The following is a 22688-nucleotide window of genomic DNA, read 5'->3' as shown; positions in this document are numbered from 1 at the left end:
TGTGTAAAAGCTGCCTTTATGAATGAGAGAAAAATATATATATATATATATAAAATAGTAAAATGGAAGGGGAGTGATAGATTTAAATTAATCGTGAAGTGGAGCGCCCCCTGTATAAAGTAAAAGTGAGAAAAGCTTACAGCACCTGGTATTCCCAGGAGGTCTCCCATCCAAGTACTAACCAGACCCTACCCTGCTTAGCTTCCGAGATTAGACGAGATCGGGCGTGTTCAGGGTGGTATGGCCGTAAGCGAGAGATGCTACCAAAAACAGCCCTTTTGCATTACACGCCTCTATACATGCCAGTTGGTCCCATTGGATCCTACTAATGTTCTTTTTTTTTTTTTTATCTGACTCACACTGCAGCCCCACCATCCAATCGGCAGCGCCGGACCCACACCAAACATTCACCAAACTACTCAGCCAGCAGCCTACCACAATTATTCCATTCTTTCCGCATCCGCACACTTCCTTCTTTTTAACTCCTTTTCACTACCGCACAGGTTAATCGCCGCACGTCCCCCGCCGGCAAACATTACTCCTTTGCCTACTGCATGCAGGCTTCTCTTAACGACCCTCTGTTATCAACTCCGCTAACAGCCACAAAATCTCCGCCGCACGAAGCCCACTGGTAGCTGCTGAATCACATGCTTCCCCAAAACGTTGCGCTGTCAGAACACTGGGAGCTACACACACCAACAAGTCCATACTGCAGGCTGCAGCCAGAACAATTTTCTACATTCAAACATCGACGGCCTCTTCTCTCTAAAAATTCACCAGACCGCTTCTACCACCAGCAAAGAAGTTTCCATCCCTAATTCCTCTGTGACTCCCACTAACCTAAACATTAAGCTGGCATTGAAGGGTGTGAATTACCCCGGCCAATCTGTTCTTTTAAATACAGCTTTTAGCAAGTTTTGAAAGGAGAATAGCAGAACTTGCTATGCCAATAATATCGAGTCTTCTGTGGCGAAGTGGTTTTTGCATAGAAAACAAAGCGGTCAGTTGAAGAGGAATAATATCAGTACTTTGTTTAAAACTGTGTGTAAAAAGCTGTCTCTTTATCATTAACAATAAGTTGTAAAATGTGAATGGGGAGTGATAGTCTTCAAGTTTGTGAGAAGATCGCGCCCTGGTGGAATAAAGGCACGAACAGCTTACAGCACCTAGAATTACCAGGAAGTATTTAGAGTAAAACGGTTTCTAAAAGCTGCCTTTATGAATGAGAGAAAAAAAATATATATATATAAAATAGTAAAATGGAAGGGGAGTGATAGATTTAAATTAATCGTGAAGTGGAGCGCCCCCTGTATAAAGTAAAAGTGAGAAAAGCTTACAGCACCTGGTATTCCCAGGTGGTCTCCCATCCAAGTACTAACCAGACCCTACCCTGCTTAGCTTCCGAGATCAGACGAGATCAGGCGTGTTCAGGGTGGTATGGCCGTAAGCGAGAGATGCTACCAAAAACAGCCCTTTTGCATTACACGCCTCTATACATGCCAGTTGGTCCCATTGGATCCTACTAATGTTCTTTTTTTTTTTTTTATCTGACTCACACTGCAGCCCCACCATCCAATCGGCAGCGCCGGACCCACACCAAACATTCACCAAACTACTCAGCCAGCAGCCTCCCACAATTATTCCATTCTTTCCGCATCCGCACACTTCCTTCTTTTTAACTCCTTTTCACTACCGCACAGGTTAATCGCCGCACGTCCCCCGCCGGCAAACATTACTCCTTTGCCTACTGCATGCAGGCTTCTCTTAACGACCCTCTGTTATCAACTCCGCTAACAGCCACAAAATCTCTGCCGCACGAAGCCCACTGGTAGCTGCTGAATCACATGCTTCCCCAAAACGTCGCGCTGTCAGAACACTGGGAGCTACACACACCAACAAGTCCATACTGCAGGCTGCAGCCAGAACAATTTTCTACATTCAAACATCGACGGCCTCTTCTCTCTAAAAATTCACCAGACCGCTTCTACCACCAGCAAAGAAGTTTCCATCCCTAATTCCTCTGTGACTCCCACTAACCTAAACATTAAGCTGGCATTGAAGGGTGTGAATTACCCCGGCCAATCTGTTCTTTCAAATACAGCTTTTAGCAAGTTTTGAAAGGAGAAGAGCAGAACTTGCTATGCCAATAATATCGAGTCTTCTGTGGCGAAGTGGTTTTTGCATAGAAAACAAAGCGGTCAGTTGAAGAGGAATAATATCAGTACTTTGTTTAAAACTGTGTGTAAAAAGCTGTCTCTTTATCATTAACAATAAGTTGTAAAATGTGAATGGGGAGTGACAGTCTTCAAGTTTGTGAGAAGATCGCGCCCTGGTGGAATAAAGGCACGTACAGCTTAGAGCACCTTGAATTACCAGGAAGTATTTAGAGTAAAACGGTGTGTAAAAGCTACCTTTATGAATGAGAGAAAAATATATATATATATAAAATAGTAAAATGGAAGGGGAGTGATAGATTTAAATTAATGCTGAAGTGGAGCGCCCCCTGTATAAAGTAAAAGTGAGAAAAGCTTACAGCACCTGGTATTCCCAGGAGGTCTCCCATCCAAGTACTAACCAGACCCTACCCTACTTAACTTACGAGATCGGATGAGATCGGGCGTGTTCAGGGTGGTATGGCCATAAGCGAGAGACGCTACCAAAAACAGCCCTTTTGCATTACACGCCTCTATACATGCCAGTTGGTCCCATTGGATCCTACTAATGTTCTTTTTTTTTTTTTTATCTGACTCACACTGCAGCCCCACCATCCAATCGGCAGCGCCGGACCCACACCAAACATTCACCAAACTACTCAGCCAGCAGCATACCACAATTATTCCATTCTTTCCGCATCCGCACACTTCCTTCTTTTTAACTCTTTTTCACTACCGCACAGGTTAATCGCCGCACGTCCCCCGCCGGCAAACATTACTCCTTTGCCTACTGCATGCAGGCTTCTCTTAACGACCCTCTGTTATCAACTCCGCTAACAGCCACAAAATCTCCGCCGCACGAAGCCCACTGGAAGCTGCTGAGTCACATGCTTCCCCAAAACGTCACGCTGTCAGAACACTGGGAGCTACACACACCAACAAGTCCATACTGCAGGCTGCAGCCAGAACAATTTTCTACATTCAAACATCGACGGCCTCTTCTCTCTAAAAATTCACCAGACCGCTTCTACCACCAGCAAAGAAGTTTCCATCCCTAATTCCTCTGTGACTCCCACTAACCTAAACATTAAGCTGGCATTGAAGGGTGTGAATTACCCCGGCCAATCTGTTCTTTTAAATACAGCTTTTAGCAAGTTTTGAAAGGAGAAGAGCAGAACTTGCTATGCCAATAATATCGAGTCTTCTGTGGCGAAGTGGTTTTTGCATAGAAAACAAAGCGGTCAGTTGAAGAGGAATAATATCAGTACTTTGTTTAAAACTGTGTGTAAAAAGCTGTCTCTTTATCATTAACAATAAGTTGTAAAACGTGAATGGGGAGTGACAGTCTTCAAGTTTGTGAGAAGATCGCGCCCTGGTGGAATAAAGGCACGAACAGCTTAGAGCACCTTGAATTACCAGGAAGTATTTAGAGTAAAACGGTGTGTAAAAGCTACCTTTATGAATGAGAGAAAAATATATATATATATATAAAATAGTAAAATGGAAGGGGAGTGATAGATTTAAATTAATCGTGAAGTGGAGCGCCCCCTGTATAAAGTAAAAGTGAGAAAAGCTTACAGCACCTGGTATTCCCAGGAGGTCTCCCATCCAAGTACTAACCAGACCCTACCCTGCTTAGCTTACGAGATCGGATGAGATCGGGCGTGTTCAGGGTGGTATGGCCATAAGCGAGAGACGCTACCAAAAACAGCCCTTTTGCATTACACGCCTCTATACATGCCAGTTGGTCCCATTGGATCCTACTAATGTTCTTTTTTTTTTTTTTATCTGACTCACACTGCAGCCCCACCATCCAATCGGCAGCGCCGGACCCACACCAAACATTCACCAAACTACTCAGCCAGCAGCATACCACAATTATTCCATTCTTTCCGCATCCGCACACTTCCTTCTTTTTAACTCTTTTTCACTACCGCACAGGTTAATCGCCGCACGTCCCCCGCCGGCAAACATTACTCCTTTGCCTACTGCATGCAGGCTTCTCTTAACGACCCTCTGTTATCAACTCCGCTAACAGCCACAAAATCTCCGCCGCACGAAGCCCACTGGAAGCTGCTGAGTCACATGCTTCCCCAAAACGTCGCGCTGTCAGAACACTGGGAGCTACACACACCAACAAGTCCATACTGCAGTCTGCAGCCAGAACAATTTTCTACATTCAAACATCGACGGCCTCTTCTCTCTAAAAATTCACCAGACCGCTTCTACCACCAGCAAAGAAGTTTCCATCCCTAATTCCTCTGTGACTCCCACTAACCTAAACATTAAGCTGGCATTGAAGGGTGTGAATTACCCCGGCCAATCTGTTCTTTTAAATACAGCTTTTAGCAAGTTTTGAAAGGAGAAGAGCAGAACTTGCTATGCCAATAATATCGAGTCTTCTGTGGCGAAGTGGTTTTTGCATAGAAAACAAAGCGGTCAGTTGAAGAGGAATAATATCAGTACTTTGTTTAAAACTGTGTGTAAAAAGCTGTCTCTTTATCATTAACAATAAGTTGTAAAACGTGAATGGGGAGTGACAGTCTTCAAGTTTGTGAGAAGATCGCGCCCTGGTGGAATAAAGGCACGAACAGCTTAGAGCACCTTGAATTACCAGGAAGTATTTAGAGTAAAACGGTGTGTAAAAGCTACCTTTATGAATGAGAGAAAAAGATATATATATATATAAAATAGTAAAATGGAAGGGGAGTGATAGATTTAAATTAATCGTGAAGTGGAGCGCCCCCTGTATAAAGTAAAAGTGAGAAAAGCTTACAGCACCTGGTATTCCCAGGTGGTCTCCCATCCAAGTACTAACCAGACCCTACCCTGCTTAGCTTCCGAGATTAGACGAGATCGGGCGTGTTCAGGGTGGTATGGCCGTAAGCGAGAGATGCTACCAAAAACAGCCCTTTTGCATTACACGCCTCTATACATGCCAGTTGGTCCCATTGGATCCTACTAATGTTCTTTTTTTTTTTTTTATCTGACTCACACTGCAGCCCCACCATCCAATCGGCAGCGCCGGACCCACACCAAACATTCACCAAACTACTCAGCCGGCAGCCTACCACAATTATTCCATTCTTTCCGCATCCGCACACTTCCTTCTTTTTAACTCCTTTTCACTACCGCACAGGTTAATCGCCGCACGTCCCCCGCCGGCAAACATTACTCCTTTGCCTACTGCATGCAGGCTTCTCTTAACGACCCTCTGTTATCAACTCCGCTAACAGCCACAAAATCTCTGCCGCACGAAGCCCACTGGTAGCTGCTGAATCACATGCTTCCCCAAAACGTCGCGCTGTCAGAACACTGGGAGCTACACACACCAACAAGTCCATACTGCAGGCTGCAGCCAGAACAATTTTCTACATTCAAACATCGACGGCCTCTTCTCTCTAAAAATTCACCAGACCGCTTCTACCACCAGCAAAGAAGTTTCCATCCCTAATTCCTCTGTGACTCCCACTAACCTAAACATTAAGCTGGCATTGAAGGGTGTGAATTACCCCGGCCAATCTGTTCTATTAAATACAGCTTTTAGCAAGTTTTGAAAGGAGAAGAGCAGAACTTGCTATGCCAATAATATCGAGTCTTCTGTGGCGAAGTGGTTTTTGCATAGAAAACAAAGCGGTCAGTTGAAGAGGAATAATATCAGTACTTTGTTTAAAATTGTGTGTAAAAAGCTGTCTCTTTATCATTAACAATAAGTTGTAAAATGTGAATGGGGAGTGATAGTCTTCAAGTTTGTGAGAAGATCGCGCCCTGGTGGAATAAAGGCACGAACAGCTTACAGCACCTAGAATTACCAGGAAGTATTTAGAGTAAAACGGTTTCTAAAAGCTGCCTTTATGAATGAGAGAAAAAAAAAATATATATATAAAATAGTAAAATGGAAGGGGAGTGATAGATTTAAATTAATCGTGAAGTGGAGCGCCCCCTGTATAAAGTAAAAGTGAGAAAAGCTTACAGCACCTGGTATTCCCAGGTGGTCTCCCATCCAAGTACTAACCAGACCCTACCCTGCTTAGCTTCCGAGATCAGACGAGATCAGGCGTGTTCAGGGTGGTATGGCCGTAAGCGAGAGATGCTACCAAAAACAGCCCTTTTGCATTACACGCCTCTATACATGCCAGTTGGTCCCATTGGATCCTACTAATGTTCTTTTTTTTTTTTTTTATCTGACTCACACTGCAGCCCCACCATCCAATCGGCAGCGCCGGACCCACACCAAACATTCACCAAACTACTCAGCCAGCAGCCTCCCACAATTATTCCATTCTTTCCGCATCCGCACACTTCCTTCTTTTTAACTCCTTTTCACTACCGCACAGGTTAATCGCCGCACGTCCCCCGCCGGCAAACATTACTCCTTTGCCTACTGCATGCAGGCTTCTCTTAACGACCCTCTGTTATCAACTCCGCTAACAGCCACAAAATCTCTGCCGCACGAAGCCCACTGGTAGCTGCTGAATCACATGCTTCCCCAAAACGTCGCGCTGTCAGAACACTGGGAGCTACACACACCAACAAGTCCATACTGCAGGCTGCAGCCAGAACAATTTTCTACATTCAAACATCGACGGCCTCTTCTCTCTAAAAATTCACCAGACCGCTTCTACCACCAGCAAAGAAGTTTCCATCCCTAATTCCTCTGTGACTCCCACTAACCTAAACATTAAGCTGGCATTGAAGGGTGTGAATTACCCCGGCCAATCTGTTCTATTAAATACAGCTTTTAGCAAGTTTTGAAAGGAGAAGAGCAGAACTTGCTATTCCAATAATATCGAGTCTTCTGTGGCGAAGTGGTTTTTGCATAGAAAACAAAGCGGTCAGTTGAAGAGGAATAATATCAGTACTTTGTTTAAAATTGTGTGTAAAAAGCTGTCTCTTTATCATTAACAATAAGTTGTAAAATGTGAATGGGGAGTGATAGTCTTCAAGTTTGTGAGAAGATCGCGCCCTGGTGGAATAAAGGCACGAACAGCTTACAGCACCTAGAATTACCAGGAAGTATTTAGAGTAAAACGGTTTCTAAAAGCTGCCTTTATGAATGAGAGAAAAAAAATATATATATATAAAATAGTAAAATGGAAGGGGAGTGATAGATTTAAATTAATCGTGAAGTGGAGCGCCCCCTGTATAAAGTAAAAGTGAGAAAAGCTTACAGCACCTGGTATTCCCAGGTGGTCTCCCATCCAAGTACTAACCAGACCCTACCCTGCTTAGCTTCCGAGATCAGACGAGATCAGGCGTGTTCAGGGTGGTATGGCCGTAAGCGAGAGATGCTACCAAAAACAGCCCTTTTGCATTACACGCCTCTATACATGCCAGTTGGTCCCATTGGATCCTACTAATGTTCTTTTTTTTTTTTTTATCTGACTCACACTGCAGCCCCACCATCCAATCGGCAGCGCCGGACCCACACCAAACATTCACCAAACTACTCAGCCAGCAGCCTCCCACAATTATTCCATTCTTTCCGCATCCGCACACTTCCTTCTTTTTAACTCCTTTTCACTACCGCACAGGTTAATCGCCGCACGTCCCCCGCCGGCAAACATTACTCCTTTGCCTACTGCATGCAGGCTTCTCTTAACGACCCTCTGTTATCAACTCCACTAACAGCCACAAAATCTCTGCCGCACGAAGCCCACTGGTAGCTGCTGAATCACATGCTTCCCCAAAACGTCGCGCTGTCAGAACACTGGGAGCTACACACACCAACAAGTCCATACTGCAGGCTGCAGCCAGAACAATTTTCTACATTCAAACATCGACGGCCTCTTCTCTCTAAAAATTCACCAGACCGCTTCTACCACCAGCAAAGAAGTTTCCATCCCTAATTCCTCTGTGACTCCCACTAACCTAAACATTAAGCTGGCATTGAAGGGTGTGAATTACCCCGGCCAATCTGTTCTTTCAAATACAGCTTTTAGCAAGTTTTGAAAGGAGAAGAGCAGAACTTGCTATGCCAATAATATCGAGTCTTCTGTGGCGAAGTGGTTTTTGCATAGAAAACAAAGCGGTCAGTTGAAGAGGAATAATATCAGTACTTTGTTTAAAACTGTGTGTAAAAAGCTGTCTCTTTATCATTAACAATAAGTTGTAAAATGTGAATGGGGAGTGACAGTCTTCAAGTTTGTGAGAAGATCGCGCCCTGGTGGAATAAAGGCACGTACAGCTTAGAGCACCTTGAATTACCAGGAAGTATTTAGAGTAAAACGGTGTGTAAAAGCTACCTTTATGAATGAGAGAAAAATATATATATATATAAAATAGTAAAATGGAAGGGGAGTGATAGATTTAAATTAATCGTGAAGTGGAGCGCCCCCTGTATAAAGTAAAAGTGAGAAAAGCTTACAGCACCTGGTATTCCCAGGAGGTCTCCCATCCAAGTACTAACCAGACCCTACCCTGCTTAGCTTACGAGATCGGATGAGATCGGGCGTGTTCAGGGTGGTATGGCCATAAGCGAGAAATGCTACCAAAAACAGCCCTTTTGCATTACACGCCTCTATACATGCCAGTTGGTCCCATTGGATCCTACTAATGTTCTTTTTTTTTTTTTTATCTGACTCACACTGCAGCCCCACCATCCAATCGGCAGCGCCGGACCCACACCAAACATTCACCAAACTACTCAGCCAGCAGCATACCACAATTATTCCATTCTTTCCGCATCCGCACACTTCCTTCTTTTTAACTCTTTTTCACTACCGCACAGGTTAATCGCCGCACGTCCCCCGCCGGCAAACATTACTCCTTTGCCTACTGCATGCAGGCTTCTCTTAACGACCCTCTGTTATCAACTCCGCTAACAGCCACAAAATCTCCGCCGCACGAAGCCCACTGGAAGCTGCTGAGTCACATGCTTCCCCAAAACGTCGCGCTGTCAGAACACTGGGAGCTACACACACCAACAAGTCCATACTGCAGTCTGCAGCCAGAACAATTTTCTACATTCAAACATCGACGGCCTCTTCTCTCTAAAAATTCACCAGACCGCTTCTACCACCAGCAAAGAAGTTTCCATCCCTAATTCCTCTGTGACTCCCACTAACCTAAACATTAAGCTGGCATTGAAGGGTGTGAATTACCCCGGCCAATCTGTTCTTTTAAATACAGCTTTTAGCAAGTTTTGAAAGGAGAAGAGCAGAACTTGCTATGCCAATAATATCGAGTCTTCTGTGGCGAAGTGGTTTTTGCATAGAAAACAAAGCGGTCAGTTGAAGAGGAATAATATCAGTACTTTGTTTAAAACTGTGTGTAAAAAGCTGTCTCTTTATCATTAACAATAAGTTGTAAAACGTGAATGGGGAGTGACAGTCTTCAAGTTTGTGAGAAGATCGCGCCCTGGTGGAATAAAGGCACGAACAGCTTAGAGCACCTTGAATTACCAGGAAGTATTTAGAGTAAAACGGTGTGTAAAAGCTACCTTTATGAATGAGAGAAAAATATATATATATATAAAATAGTAAAATGGAAGGGGAGTGATAGATTTAAATTAATCGTGAAGTGGAGCGCCCCCTGTATAAAGTAAAAGTGAGAAAAGCTTACAGCACCTGGTATTCCCAGGAGGTCTCCCATCCAAGTACTAACCAGACCCTACCCTGCTTAGCTTCCGAGATCAGACGAGATCGGGCGTGTTCAGGGTGGTATGGCCGTAAGCGAGAGATGCTACCAAAAACAGCCCATTTGCATTACACGAATCTATACATGCCAGTTAGTCCAAGTGGATCCTACTCCTGTTTTTTTTTTTTTTTTTTTTTTGTCTGACTCACACTCCAGCCCCACCATCCAATCGGCAGCGCCGGACCCACACCAAACATTCACCAAACTACTCAGCCGGCAGCCTACCACAATTATTCCATTCTTTCCGCATCCGCACACTTCCTTATTTTTAACTCCTTTTCACTACCGCACAGGTTAATCGCCGCACGTCCCCCGCCGGCAAACATTACTCCTTTGCCTACTGCATGCAGGCTTCTCTTAACGACCCTCTGTTATCAACTCCGCTAACAGCCACAAAATCTCCGCCGCACGAAGCCCACTGGTAGCTGCTGAATCACATGCTTCCCCAAAACGTCGCGCTGTCAGAACACTGGGAGCTACACACACCAACAAGTCCATACTGCAGGCTGCAGCCAGAACAATTTTCTACATTGAAACATCGACGGCCTCTTCTCTCTAAAAATTCACCAGACCGCTTCTACCACCAGCAAAGAAGTTTCCATCCCTAATTCCTCTGTGATTCCCACTAACCTAAACATTAAGCTGGCATTGAAGGGTGTGAATTACCCCGGCCAACCTGTTCTTTTAAATACAGCTTTTAGCAAGTTTTGAAAGGAGAAGAGCAGAACTTGCTATGCCAATAATATCGAGTCTTCTGTGGCGAAGTGGTTTTTGCATAGAAAACAAAGCGGTCAGTTGAAGAGGAATAATATCAGTACTTTGTTTAAAACTGTGTGTAAAAAGCTGTCTCTTTATCATTAACAATAAGTTGTAAAATGTGAATGGGGAGTGACAGTCTTCAAGTTTGTGAGAAGATCGCGCCCTGGTGGAATAAAGGCACGAACAGCTTACAGCACCTAGAATTACCAGGAAGTATTTAGAGTAAAACGGTTTCTAAAAGCTGGCTTTAAGAATGAGAGAAAAAAATATATATATATATATAAAATAGTAAAATGGAAGGGGAGTGATAGATTTAAATTAATCGTGAAGTGGAGCGCCCCCTGTATAAAGTAAAAGTGAGAAAAGCTTACAGCACCTGGTATTCCCAGGTGGTCTCCGATCCAAGTACTAACCAGACCCTATCCTGCTTAGCTTCCGAGATCAGACGAGATCGGGCGTGTTCAGGGTGGTATGGCCATAAGCGAGAGATGCTACCAAAAACAGCCCTTTTGCATTACACGCCTCTATACATGCCAGTTGGTCCCATTGGATCCTACTCCTGTTTTTTTTTTTTTTTTTTATCTGACTCACACTGCAGCCCCACCATCCAATCGGCAACGCCGGACCCACACCAAACATTCACCAAACTACTCAGCCGGCAGCCTACCACAATTATTCCATTCTTTCCGCATCCGCACACTTCCTTCTCTTTAACTCCTTTTCACTACCGCACAGGTTAATCGCCGCACGTCCCCCGCCGGCAAACATTACTCCTTTGCCTACTGCATGCAGGCTTCTCTTAACGACCCTCTGTTATCAACTCCGCTAACAGCCACAAAATCTCTGCCGCACGAAGCCCACTGGTAGCTGTTGAATCACATGCTTCCCCAAAACGTTACGCTGTCAGAACACTGGGAGCTACACACACCAACAAGTCCATACTGCAGGCTGCAGCCAGAACAATTTTCTACATTCAAACATCGACGGCCTCTTCTCTCTAAAAATTCACCAGACCGCTTCTACCACCAGCAAAGAAGTTTCCATCCCTAATTCCTCTGTGACTCCCACTAACCCAAACATTAAGCTGGCATTGAAGGGTGTGAATTACCCCGGCCAATCTGTTCTTTTAAATACAGCTTTTAGCAAGTTTTGAAAGGAGAAGAGCAGAACTTGCTATGCCAATAATATCGAGTCTTCTGTGGCGAAGTGGTTTTTGCATAGAAAACAAAGCGGTCAGTTGAAGAGGAATAATATCAGTACTTTGTTTAAAACTGTGTGTAAAAAGCTGTCTCTTTATCATTAACAATAAGTTGTAAAACGTGAATGGGGAGTGACAGTCATCAAGTTTGTGAGAAGATCGCGCCCTGGTGGAATAAAGGCACGAACAGCTTACAGCACCTAGAATTACCAGGAAGTATTTAGAGTAAAACGGTTTCTAAAAGCTGGCTTTAAGAATGAGAGAAAAAAAAATATATATATATAAAATAGTAAAATGGAAGGGGAGTGATAGATTTAAATTAATCGTGAAGTGGAGCGCCCCCTGTATAAAGTAAAAGTGAGAAAAGCTTACAGCACCTGGTATGCCCAGGTGGTCTCTCATCCAAGTACTAACCAGACCCTACCCTGCTTAGCTTCCGAGATCAGACGAGATCGGGCGTGTTCAGGGTGGTATGGCCATAAGCGAGAGACGCTACCAAAAACAGCCCTTTTGCATTACACGCCTCTATACATGCCAGTTGGTCCCATTGGATCCTACTCCTGTTTTTTTTTTTTTTTTTATCTGACTCACACTGCAGCCCCACCATCCAATCGGCAACGCCGGACCCACACCAAACATTCACCAAACTACTCAGCCGGCAGCCTACCACAATTATTCCATTCTTTCCGCATCCGCACACTTCCTTCTCTTTAACTCCTTTTCACTACCGCACAGGTTAATCGCCGCACGTCCCCCGCCGGCAAACATTACTCCTTTACCTACTGCATGCAGGCTTCTCTTAACGACCCTCTGTTATCAACTCCGCTAACAGCCACAAAATCTCCACCGCACGAAGCCCACTGGTAGCTGCTGAATCACATGCTTCCCCAAAACGTCGCGCTGTCAGAACACTGGGAGCTACACACACCAACAAGTCCATACTGCAGGCTGCAGCCAGAACAATTTTCTACATTCAAACATCGACGGCCTCTTCTCTCTAAAAATTCACCAGACCGCTTCTACCACCAGCAAAGAAGTTTCCATCCCTAATTCCTCTATGACTCCCACTAACCCAAACATTAAGCTGGCATTGAAGGGTGTGAATTACCCCGGCCAATCTGTTCTTTTAAATACAGCTTTTAGCAAGTTTTGAAAGGAGAAGAGCAGAACTTGCTATGCCAATAATATCGAGTCTTCTGTGGCGAAGTGGTTTTTGCATAGAAAACAAAGCGGTCAGTTGAAGAGGAATAATATCAGTACTTTGTTTAAAACTGTGTGTAAAAAGCTGTCTCTTTATCATTAACAATAAGTTGTAAAACGTGAATGGGTAGTGACAGTCATCAAGTTTGTGAGAAGATCGCGCCCTGGTGGAATATAGGCACGAACAGCTTACAGCACCTAGAATTACCAGGAAGTATTTAGAGTAAAACGGTGTGTAAAAGCTGCCTTTATGAATGAGAGAAATATATATATATATATATATATATATATATATATATATATATATATATATATATATAAAATAGTAAAATGGAAGGGGAGTGATAGATTTAAATTAATCGTGAAGTGGAGGGCCCCCTGTATAAAGTAAAAGTGAGAAAAGCTTACAGCACCTGGTATTCCCAGGTGGTCTCCCATCCAAGTACTAACCATACCCTACCCTGCTTAGCTTCCGAGATCAGACGAGATCAGGCGTGTTCAGGGTGGTATGGCCGTAAGCGAGAGATGCTACCAAAAATAGCCCTTTTGCATTACACGCCTCTATACATGCCAGTTGGTCCCATTGGATCCTACTAATGTTCTTTTTTTTTTTTTTATCTGACTCACACTGCAGCACCACCATCCAATCGGCAGCGCTGGACCCACACCAAACATTCACCAAACTACTCAGCCGGCAGCCTACCACAATTATTCCATTCTTTCCGCATCCGCACACTTCCTTCTCTTTAACTCCTTTTCACTACCGCACAGGTTAATCGCCGCACGTCCCCCGCCGGCAAACATTACTCCTTTGCCTACTGCATGCAGGCTTCTCTTAACGACCCTCTGTTATCAACTCCGCTAACAGCCACAAAATCTCCGCCGCACGAAGCCCACTGGTAGCTGCTGAATCACATGCTTCCCCAAAACGTCGCGCTGTCAGAACACTGGGAGCTACACACACCAACAAGTCCATACTGCAGGCTGCAGCTAGAACAATTTTCTACATTCAAACATCGACGGCCTCTTCTCTCTAAAAATTCACCAGACCGCTTCTACCACCAGCAAAGAAGTTTCCATCCCTAATTCCTCTGTGATTCCCACTAACCTAAACATTAAGCTGGCATTGAAGGGTGTGAATTACCCCGGCCAATCTGTTCTTTTAAATACAGCTTTTAGCAAGTTTTGAAAGGAGAAGAGCAGAACTTGCTATGCCAATAATATCGAGTCTTCTGTGGCGAAGTGGTTTTTGCATAGAAAACAAAGCGGTCAGTTGAAGAGGAATAATATCAGTACTTTGTTTAAAACTGTGTGTAAAAAGCTGTCTCTTTATCATTAACAATAAGTTGTAAAACGTGAATGGGGAGTGACAGTCTTCAAGTTTGTGAGAAGATCGCGCCCTGGTGGAATAAAGGCACGAACAGCTTACAGCACCTAGAATTACCAGAAAGTATTTAGAGTAAAACGGTTTCTAAAAGCTGGCTTTATGAAAGAGAGAAAAAAAATATATATATAAAATAGTAAAATGGAAGGGGAGTGATAGATTTAAATTAATCGTGAAGTGGAGCGCCCCCCGTTTAAAGTAAAAGTGAGAAAAGCTTACAGCAATTGGTAGTCCCAGGTGGTCTCCCATCCAAGTACTAACCAGACCCTACCCTACTTAGCTTCCGAGATCAGACGAGATCGGGCGTGTTCAGGGTGGTATGGCCATAAGCGAGAGATGCTACCAAAAACAGCCCTTTTGCATTACACGCCTCTATACATGCCAGTTGGTCCCATTGGATCCTACTCCTGGTTTTTTTTTTTTTTTTATCTGACTCACACTGCAGCCCCACCATCCAATCGGCAACGCCGGACCCACACCAAACATTCACCAAACTACTCAGCCGGCAGCCTACCACAATTATTCCATTCTTACCGCATCCGCACACTTCCTTCTTTTTAACTCCTTTTCACTACCGCACAGGTTAATCGCCGCACGTCCCCCGCCAGCAAACATTACTCCTTTGCCTACTGCATGCAGGCTTCTCTTAACGACCCTCTGTTATCAACTCCGCTAACAGCCACAAAATCTCCGCCGCACGAAGCCCACTGGTAGCTGCTGAATCACATGCTTCCCCAAAACGTTGCGCTGTCAGAACACTGGGAGCTACACACACCAACAAGTCCATACTGCAGGCTGCAGCCAGAACAATTTTCTACATTCAAACATCGACGGCCTCTTCTCTCTAAAAATTCACCAGACCGCTTCTACCACCAGCAAAGAAGTTTCCATCCCTAATTCCTCTGTGATTCCCACTAACCTAAACATTAAGCTGGCATTGAAGGGTGTGAATTACCCCGGCCAATCTGTTCTTTTAAATACAGCTTTTAGCAAGTTTTGAAAGGAGAAGAGCAGAACTTGCTATGCCAATAATATCGAGTCTTCTGTGGCGAAGTGGTTTTTGCATAGAAAACAAAGCGGTCAGTTAAAGAGGAATAATATCAGTACTTTGTTTAAAACTGTGTGTAAAAAGCTGTCTCTTTATCATTAACAATAAGTTGTAAAACGTGAATGGGGAGTGACAGTCTTCAAGTTTGTGAGAAGATCGCGCCCTGGTGGAAGAAAGGCACGAACAGCTTACAGCACCTAGAATTACCAGGAAGTATTTAGAGTAAAACGGTTTCTAAAAGCTGGCTTTAAGAATGAGAGAAAAAAAAAATATATATATATAAAATAGTAAAATGGAAGGGGAGTGATAGATTTAAATTAATCGTGAAGTGGAGCGCCCCCTGTATAAAGTAAAAGTGAGAAAAGCTTACAGCACCTGGTATTCCCAGGTGGTCTCCCATCCAAGTACTAACCAGACCCTACCCTGCTTAGCTTCCGAGATCAGACGAGATCGGGCGTGTTCAGGGTGGTATGGCCATAAGCGAGAGACGCTACCAAAAACAGCCCTTTTGCATTACACGCCTCTATACATGCCAGTTGGTCCCATTGGATCCTACTCCTGTTTTTTTTTTTTTTTTTTTATCTGACTCACACTGCAGCCCCACCATCCAATCGGCAACGCCGGACCCACACCAAACATTCACCAAACTACTCAGCCGGCAGCCTACCACAATTATTCCATTCTTTCCGCATCCGCACACTTCCTTCTCTTTAACTCCTTTTCACTACCGCACAGGTTAATCGCCGCACGTCCCCCGCCGGCAAACATTACTCCTTTACCTACTGCATGCAGGCTTCTCTTAACGACCCTCTGTTATCAACTCCGCTAACAGCCACAAAATCTCCACCGCACGAAGCCCACTGGTAGCTGCTGAATCACATGCTTCCCCAAAACGTCGCGCTGTCAGAACACTGGGAGCTACACACACCAACAAGTCCATACTGCAGGCTGCAGCCAGAACAATTTTCTACATTCAAACATCGACGGCCTCTTCTCTCTAAAAATTCACCAGACCGCTTCTACCACCAGCAAAGAAGTTTCCATCCCTAATTCCTCTATGACTCCCACTAACCCAAACATTAAGCTGGCATTGAAGGGTGTGAATTACCCCGGCCAATCTGTTCTTTTAAATACAGCTTTTAGCAAGTTTTGAAAGGAGAAGAGCAGAACTTGCTATGCCAATAATATCGAGTCTTCTGTGGCGAAGTGGTTTTTGCATAGAAAACAAAGCGGTCAGTTGAAGAGGAATAATATCAGTACTTTGTTTAAAACTGTGTGTAAAAAGCTGTCTCTTTATCATTAACAATAAGTTGTAAAACGTGAATGGGGAGTGACAGTCATCAAGTTTGTGAGAAGATCGCGCCCTGGTGGAATATAGGCACGAACAGCTTACAGCACCTAGAATTACCAGGAAGTATTTAGAGTAAAACGGTGTGTAAAAGCTGCCTTTATGAAAGAGAGAAAAAAAAAATATATATAAAATAGTAAAATGGAAGGGGAGTGATAGATTTAAATTAATCGTGAAGTGGAGCGCCCCCCGTTTAAAGTAAAAGTGAGAAAAGCTTACAGCAATTGGTAGTCCCAGGTGGTCTCCCATCCAAGTACTAACCAGACCCTACCCTGCTTAGCTTCCGAGATCAGACGAGATCGGGCGTGTTCAGGGTGGTATGGCCATAAGCGAGAGATGCTACCAAAAACAGCCCTTTTGCATTACACGCCTCTATACATGCCAGTTGGTCCCATTGGATCCTACTCCTGGTTTTTTTTTTTTTTTTATCTGACTCACACTGCAGCCCCACCATCCAATCGGCAACGCCGGACCCACACCAAACATTCACCAAACTACTCAGCCGGCAGCCTACCACAATTATTCCATTCTTACCGCATCCGCACACTTCCTTCTTTTTAACTCCTTTTCACTACCGCACAGGTTAATCGCCGCACGTCCCCCGCCAGCAAACATTACTCCTTTGCCTACTGCATGCAGGCTTCTCTTAACGACCCTCTGTTATCAACTCCGCTAACAGCCACAAAATCTCCGCCGCACGAAGCCCACTGGTAGCTGCTGAATCACATGCTTCCCCAAAACGTTGCGCTGTCAGAACACTGGGAGCTACACACACCAACAAGTCCATACTGCAGGCTGCAGCCAGAACAATTTTCTACATTCAAACATCGACGGCCTCTTCTCTCTAAAAATTCACCAGACCGCTTCTACCACCAGCAAAGAAGTTTCCATCCCTAATTCCTCTGTGATTCCCACTAACCTAAACATTAAGCTGGCATTGAAGGGTGTGAATTACCCCGGCCAATCTGTTCTTTTAAATACAGCTTTTAGCAATTTTTGAAAGGAGAAGAGCAGAACTTGCTATGCCAATAATATCGAGTCTTCTGTGGCGAAGTGGTTTTTGCATAGAAAACAAAGCGGTCAGTTAAAGAGGAATAATATCAGTACTTTGTTTAAAACTGTGTGTAAAAAGCTGTCTCTTTATCATTAACAATAAGTTGTAAAACGTGAATGGGGAGTGACAGTCTTCAAGTTTGTGAGAAGATCGCGCCCTGGTGGAAGAAAGGCACGAACAGCTTACAGCACCTAGAATTACCAGGCAGTATTTAGAGTTAAACGGTGTGCAAAAGCTGCCTTTATGAATGAGCGAAAAAAAATATATATATAAAATAGTAAAACGTAAGGGGAGTGATAGATTTAAATTAATCGTGAAGTGGAGTGCCCCCTGTATAAAGTAAAAGTGAAAAAGCTTACAGCACCTGGTATTCCCAGGAGGTCTCCCATCCAAGTACAAACCAGACCCTACCCTGATTGGCTTCCGAGATCCGATGAGATCGGGCGTGTTCAGGCTGGCATGGCCATAAGCGAGAGATGCTACCAAAAACAGCCCTTTTGCATTACACGCCTCTATACATGCCAGTTGGTCCCATTGGATCCTACTAATGTTTTTTTTTTTTTTATCTGACTCACACTGCAGCCCCACCATCCAATCGGCAGCGCCGGACCCACACCAAACATTCACCAAACTACTCAGCCGGCAGCCTACCACAATTATTCCATTCTTTCCGCATCCGCACACTTCCTTCTCTTTAAGTCCTTTTCACTACCGCACAGGTTAATCGCCGCACGTCCCCCGACGGCAAACATTACTCCTTTGCCTACCTCATGCAGGCTTCTCTTAACAACCCTCTGTTATCAACTCCGCTAACAGCCACAAAATCTCTGCCGCACGAAGCCCACTGGTAGCTGTTGAATCACATGCTTCCCCAAAACGTCGCGCTGTCAGAACACTGGGAGCTACACACACCAACAAGTCCATACTGCAGGCTGCAGCCAGAACAATTTTCTACATTCAAACATCGACGGCCTCTTCTCTCTAAAAATTCACCAGACCGCTTCTACCACCAGCAAAGAAGTTTTCATCCCTAATTCTTCTGTGATTCCCACTAACCTAAACATTGAGCTGGCATTGAAGGGTGTGAATTACCCTGGCCAACCTGCTCTTTTAAATACAGCTTTTAGCAAGTTTTGAAAGGAGGAGAAGAGCAGATAATATGCCAATAATATCGAATATTCTGTGGCGAAGTGGTTTTTGCATAGAAAACAAAGCGGTGAGTTTAAGAGGAATTATATCAGTACTTTGTTTAAAACTGTGTGTAAAAAGCTGTCTCTTTATTATTAACAATAAGTTGTAAAACGTGAATGTGGAGTGACAGTCTTCAAGATTGTCAGAAGATCGCGCCCTGGTGGAATAAAGGCACGAACAGCTCACAGCACCTAGAATTACCAGGCAGTATTTAGAGTAAAACGGTGTGTAAAGGCTGCCTTTATGAATGAGAGAAAAAAAATATATATATAAAATAGTAAAATGGAAGGGGAGTGATAGATTTAAATTAATCGTGAAGTGGAGCGCCCCTTGTATAAAGTAAAAGTGAGAAAAGCTTACAGCACGTGGTATTCCCAGGCAGTCTCCCATCCAAGTACTAACCAGACCCTACCCCACTTAGCTTCCGAGATCAGACGAGATCGGGCGTGTTCAGGGTGGTATGGCCATAAGCGAGAGACACTACCAAAAACAGCCCTTTTGCATTACACGCGTCTATACATGCCAGTTAGTCCCATTGGATCATACTCCTGGTTTTTTTTTTTTTTATCTGACTCACACTGCAGCACCACCATCCAATCGGCAGCGCCGCACCCACACCAAACATTCACCAAACTACTCAGCCGGCAGCCTACCACAATTATTCCATTCTTTCCGCATCCGCACACTTCCTTCTCTTTAAGTCCTTTTCACTACCGCACAGGTTAATCGCCGCACGTACCCCGCCGGCAAACATTACTCCTTTGCCTACCTCATGCAGGCTTCTCTTAACGACCCTCTGTTATCAACTCCGCTAACAGCCACAAAATCTCTGCCGCACGAAGCCCACTGGTAGCTGTTGAATCACATGCTTCCCCAAAACGTTACGCTGTCAGAACACTGGGAGCTACACACGCCAACAAGTCCATACTGCAGGCTGCAGCCAGAACAATTTTCTACATTGAAACATCGACGGCCTCTTCTCTCTAAAAATTCACCAGACCGCTTCTACCACCAGCAAAGAAGTTTCCATCCCTAATTCCTCTGTGATTCCCACTAACCTAAACATTAATCTGGCATTGAAGGGTGTGAATTACCCCGGCCAACCTGCTCTTTTAAATACAGCTTTTAGCAAGTTTTGAAAGGAGAAGAGCAGAACTTGCTATGCCAATAATATCGAGTCTTCTGTGGCGAAGTGGTTTTTGCATAGAAAACAACGCAGTCAGTTGAAGAGGAATAATATCAGTACTTTGTTTAAAACTGTGTGTAAAAAGCTGTCTCTTTATCATTAACAATAAGTTGTAAAACGTGAATGGGGAGTGACAGTCTTCAAGTTTGTGAGAAGATCGCGCTCTGGTGGAAGAAAGGCACGAACAGCTTACAGCACCTAGAATTACCAGGCAGTATTTAGAGTTAAACGGTGTGCAAAAGCTGCCTTTATGAATGAGCGAAAAAAAATATATATATAAAATAGTAAAACGTAAGGGGAGTGATAGATTTAAATTAATCGTGAAGTGGAGTGCCCCCTGTATAAAGTAAAAGTGAGAAAAGCTTACAGCACCAGGTATTCCCAGGAGGTCTCCCATCCAAGTACTAACCAGACCGTTCCCTGATTGTCTTCCGAGATCCGATGAGATCGGGCGTGTTCAGGCTGGCATGGCCATAAGCGAGAGACGCTACCAAAAACAGCCCTTTTGCATTACACGCCTCTATACATGCCAGTTGGTCCCATTGGATCCTACTAATGTTTTTTTTTTTTTTATCTGACTCACACTGCAGCCCCACCATCCATTCGGCAGCGCCGGACCCACACCAAACATTCACCAAACTACTCAGCCGGCAGCCTACCACAATTATTCCATTCTTTCCGCATCCGCACACTTCCTTCTCTTTAAGTCCTTTTCACTACCGCACAGGTTAATCGCCGCACGTCCCCCGACGGCAAACATTACTCCTTTGCCTACCTCATGCAGGCTTCTCTTAACGACCCTCTGTTATCAACTCCGCTAACAGCCACAAAATCTCCGCCGCACGAAGCCCACTGGTAGCTGCTGAATCACATGCTTCCCCAAAACGTCGCGCTGTCAGAACACTGGGAGCTACACACACGAACAAGTCCATACTGCAGGCTGCAGCCAGAACTATTTTCTACATTCAAACATAGACGGCCTCTTCTCTCTAAAAATTCACCAGACCGCTTCTACCACCAGCAAAGAAGTTTTCATCCCTAATTCTTCTGTGATTCCCACTAACCTAAACATTAATCTGGCATTGAAGGGTGTGAATTACCCCGGCCAACCTGCTCTTTTAAATACAGCTTTTAGCAAGTTTTGAAAGGAGGAGAAGAGCAGATAATATGCCAATAATATCGAATATTCTGTGGCGAAGTGGTTTTTGCATAGAAAACAAAGCGGTGAGTTTAAGAGGAATTATATCAGTACTTTGTTTAAAACTGTGTGTAAAAAGCTGTCTCTTTATTATTAACAATAAGTTGTAAAACGTGAATGTGGAGTGACAGTCTTCAAGTTTGTCAGAAGATCGCGCCCTGGTGGAATAAAGGCACGAACAGCTCACAGCACCTAGAATTACCAGGCAGTATTTAGAGTAAAACGGTGTGTAAAGGCTGCCTTTATGAATGAGAGAAAAAAATATATATATAAAATAGTAAAATGGAAGGGGAGTGATAGATTTAAATTAATCGTGAAGTGGAGCGCCCCTTGTATAAAGTAAAAGTGAGAAAAGCTTACAGCACGTGGTATTCCCAGGCAGTCTCCCATCCAAGTACTAACCAGACCCTACCCCACTTAGCTTCCGAGATCAGGCGTGTTATGGCCATAAGCGAGAGACACTACCAAAAACAGCCCTTTTGCATTACACGCGTCTATACATGCCAGTTAGTCCCATTGGATCATACTCCTGGTTTTTTTTTTTTTTTTATCTGACTCACACTGCAGCACCACCATCCAATCGGCAGCGCCGCACCCACACCAAACATTCACCAAACTACTCAGCCGGCAGCCTACCACAATTATTCCATTCTTTCCGCATCCGCACACTTCCTTCTCTTTAAGTCCTTTTCACTACCGCACAGGTTAATCGCCGCACGTCCCCCGCCGGCAAACATTACTCCTTTGCCTACCTCATGCAGGCTTCTCTTAACGACCCTCTGTTATCAACTCCGCTAACAGCCACAAAATCTCTGCCGCACGAAGCCCACTGGTAGCTGTTGAATCACATGCTTCCCCAAAACGTTACGCTGTCAGAACACTGGGAGCTACACACGCCAACAAGTCCATACTGCAGGCTGCAGCCAGAACAATTTTCTACATTGAAACATCGACGGCCTCTTCTCTCTAAAAATTCACCAGACCGCTTCTACCATCAGCAAAGAAGTTTCCATCCCTAATTCCTCTGTGATTCCCACTAACCTAAACATTAATCTGGCATTGAAGGGTGTGAATTACCCCGGCCAACCTGCTCTTTTAAATACAGCTTTTAGCAAGTTTTGAAAGGAGGAGAAGAGCAGACCTTGCTATGCCAAAAATATCAAGTCTTCTGTGGCGAAGTGGTTTTTGCATAGAAAACAAAGCGGTGAGTTGAAGAGGAATTATATCAGTACTTTGTTTAAAACTGTGTGTAAAAAGCTGTCTCTTTATTATTAACAATAAGTTGTAAAACGTGAATTGGGAGTGACAGTCTTCAAGTTTGTGAGAAGATC

General features: G+C 44.3%; 17 non-coding genes and 1 pseudogene across 17 annotated transcripts; all 18 read right to left on the bottom strand.

Moving 5' to 3' along the window:
* Positions 1-133: 133 nt before the first annotated feature.
* LOC125734058 (5S ribosomal RNA) lies at positions 134-252 on the bottom strand. The gene has a single exon (XR_007393385.1). It is a non-coding gene; the product is annotated as a 5S ribosomal RNA (ribosomal RNA).
* Positions 253-1330: 1078 nt separating this feature from the next.
* Positions 1331-1449, bottom strand: LOC125733205 (5S ribosomal RNA). The gene has a single exon (XR_007392558.1). It is a non-coding gene; the product is annotated as a 5S ribosomal RNA (ribosomal RNA).
* Positions 1450-2526: 1077 nt separating this feature from the next.
* LOC125734250 (5S ribosomal RNA) lies at positions 2527-2645 on the bottom strand. Its single transcript, XR_007393570.1, has one exon. It is a non-coding gene; the product is annotated as a 5S ribosomal RNA (ribosomal RNA).
* A 1079-nt stretch (positions 2646-3724) lies between these two features.
* On the bottom strand, positions 3725-3843 carry LOC125733773 (5S ribosomal RNA). Its single transcript, XR_007393110.1, has one exon. It is a non-coding gene; the product is annotated as a 5S ribosomal RNA (ribosomal RNA).
* Positions 3844-4922: 1079 nt separating this feature from the next.
* Positions 4923-5041, bottom strand: LOC125734146 (5S ribosomal RNA). The gene has a single exon (XR_007393470.1). It is a non-coding gene; the product is annotated as a 5S ribosomal RNA (ribosomal RNA).
* A 1078-nt stretch (positions 5042-6119) lies between these two features.
* LOC125733204 (5S ribosomal RNA) lies at positions 6120-6238 on the bottom strand. Its single transcript, XR_007392557.1, has one exon. It is a non-coding gene; the product is annotated as a 5S ribosomal RNA (ribosomal RNA).
* Positions 6239-7317: 1079 nt separating this feature from the next.
* On the bottom strand, positions 7318-7436 carry LOC125733203 (5S ribosomal RNA). The gene has a single exon (XR_007392556.1). It is a non-coding gene; the product is annotated as a 5S ribosomal RNA (ribosomal RNA).
* A 1077-nt stretch (positions 7437-8513) lies between these two features.
* LOC125733772 (5S ribosomal RNA) lies at positions 8514-8632 on the bottom strand. The gene has a single exon (XR_007393109.1). It is a non-coding gene; the product is annotated as a 5S ribosomal RNA (ribosomal RNA).
* A 1077-nt stretch (positions 8633-9709) lies between these two features.
* Positions 9710-9828, bottom strand: LOC125734475 (5S ribosomal RNA). The gene has a single exon (XR_007393785.1). It is a non-coding gene; the product is annotated as a 5S ribosomal RNA (ribosomal RNA).
* Positions 9829-10914: 1086 nt separating this feature from the next.
* On the bottom strand, positions 10915-11033 carry LOC125737116 (5S ribosomal RNA). The gene has a single exon (XR_007396383.1). It is a non-coding gene; the product is annotated as a 5S ribosomal RNA (ribosomal RNA).
* A 1080-nt stretch (positions 11034-12113) lies between these two features.
* LOC125736612 (5S ribosomal RNA) lies at positions 12114-12232 on the bottom strand. Its single transcript, XR_007395887.1, has one exon. It is a non-coding gene; the product is annotated as a 5S ribosomal RNA (ribosomal RNA).
* A 1117-nt stretch (positions 12233-13349) lies between these two features.
* On the bottom strand, positions 13350-13468 carry LOC125735191 (5S ribosomal RNA). The gene has a single exon (XR_007394490.1). It is a non-coding gene; the product is annotated as a 5S ribosomal RNA (ribosomal RNA).
* Positions 13469-14544: 1076 nt separating this feature from the next.
* Positions 14545-14663, bottom strand: LOC125731090 (5S ribosomal RNA). The gene has a single exon (XR_007391377.1). It is a non-coding gene; the product is annotated as a 5S ribosomal RNA (ribosomal RNA).
* Positions 14664-15743: 1080 nt separating this feature from the next.
* On the bottom strand, positions 15744-15862 carry LOC125732495 (5S ribosomal RNA). Its single transcript, XR_007391874.1, has one exon. It is a non-coding gene; the product is annotated as a 5S ribosomal RNA (ribosomal RNA).
* A 1078-nt stretch (positions 15863-16940) lies between these two features.
* Positions 16941-17059, bottom strand: LOC125737270 (5S ribosomal RNA). Its single transcript, XR_007396536.1, has one exon. It is a non-coding gene; the product is annotated as a 5S ribosomal RNA (ribosomal RNA).
* A 1075-nt stretch (positions 17060-18134) lies between these two features.
* On the bottom strand, positions 18135-18253 carry LOC125731244 (5S ribosomal RNA). The gene has a single exon (XR_007391526.1). It is a non-coding gene; the product is annotated as a 5S ribosomal RNA (ribosomal RNA).
* A 1073-nt stretch (positions 18254-19326) lies between these two features.
* Positions 19327-19445, bottom strand: LOC125730843 (5S ribosomal RNA). Its single transcript, XR_007391132.1, has one exon. It is a non-coding gene; the product is annotated as a 5S ribosomal RNA (ribosomal RNA).
* A 1074-nt stretch (positions 19446-20519) lies between these two features.
* On the bottom strand, positions 20520-20638 carry LOC125731911 (5S ribosomal RNA; annotated as a pseudogene).
* Between the last annotated feature and the right edge of the window lie 2050 nt (positions 20639-22688).

This window comes from Brienomyrus brachyistius, chromosome 2 (assembly GCF_023856365.1).
Source record: "Brienomyrus brachyistius isolate T26 chromosome 2, BBRACH_0.4, whole genome shotgun sequence".
Classification (NCBI taxonomy): Eukaryota; Metazoa; Chordata; class Actinopteri; order Osteoglossiformes; family Mormyridae; genus Brienomyrus; species Brienomyrus brachyistius.
The sequence above is the reverse complement of the archived record's forward strand: the minus strand, read 5'-3'. Positions and strand labels throughout refer to the sequence as shown.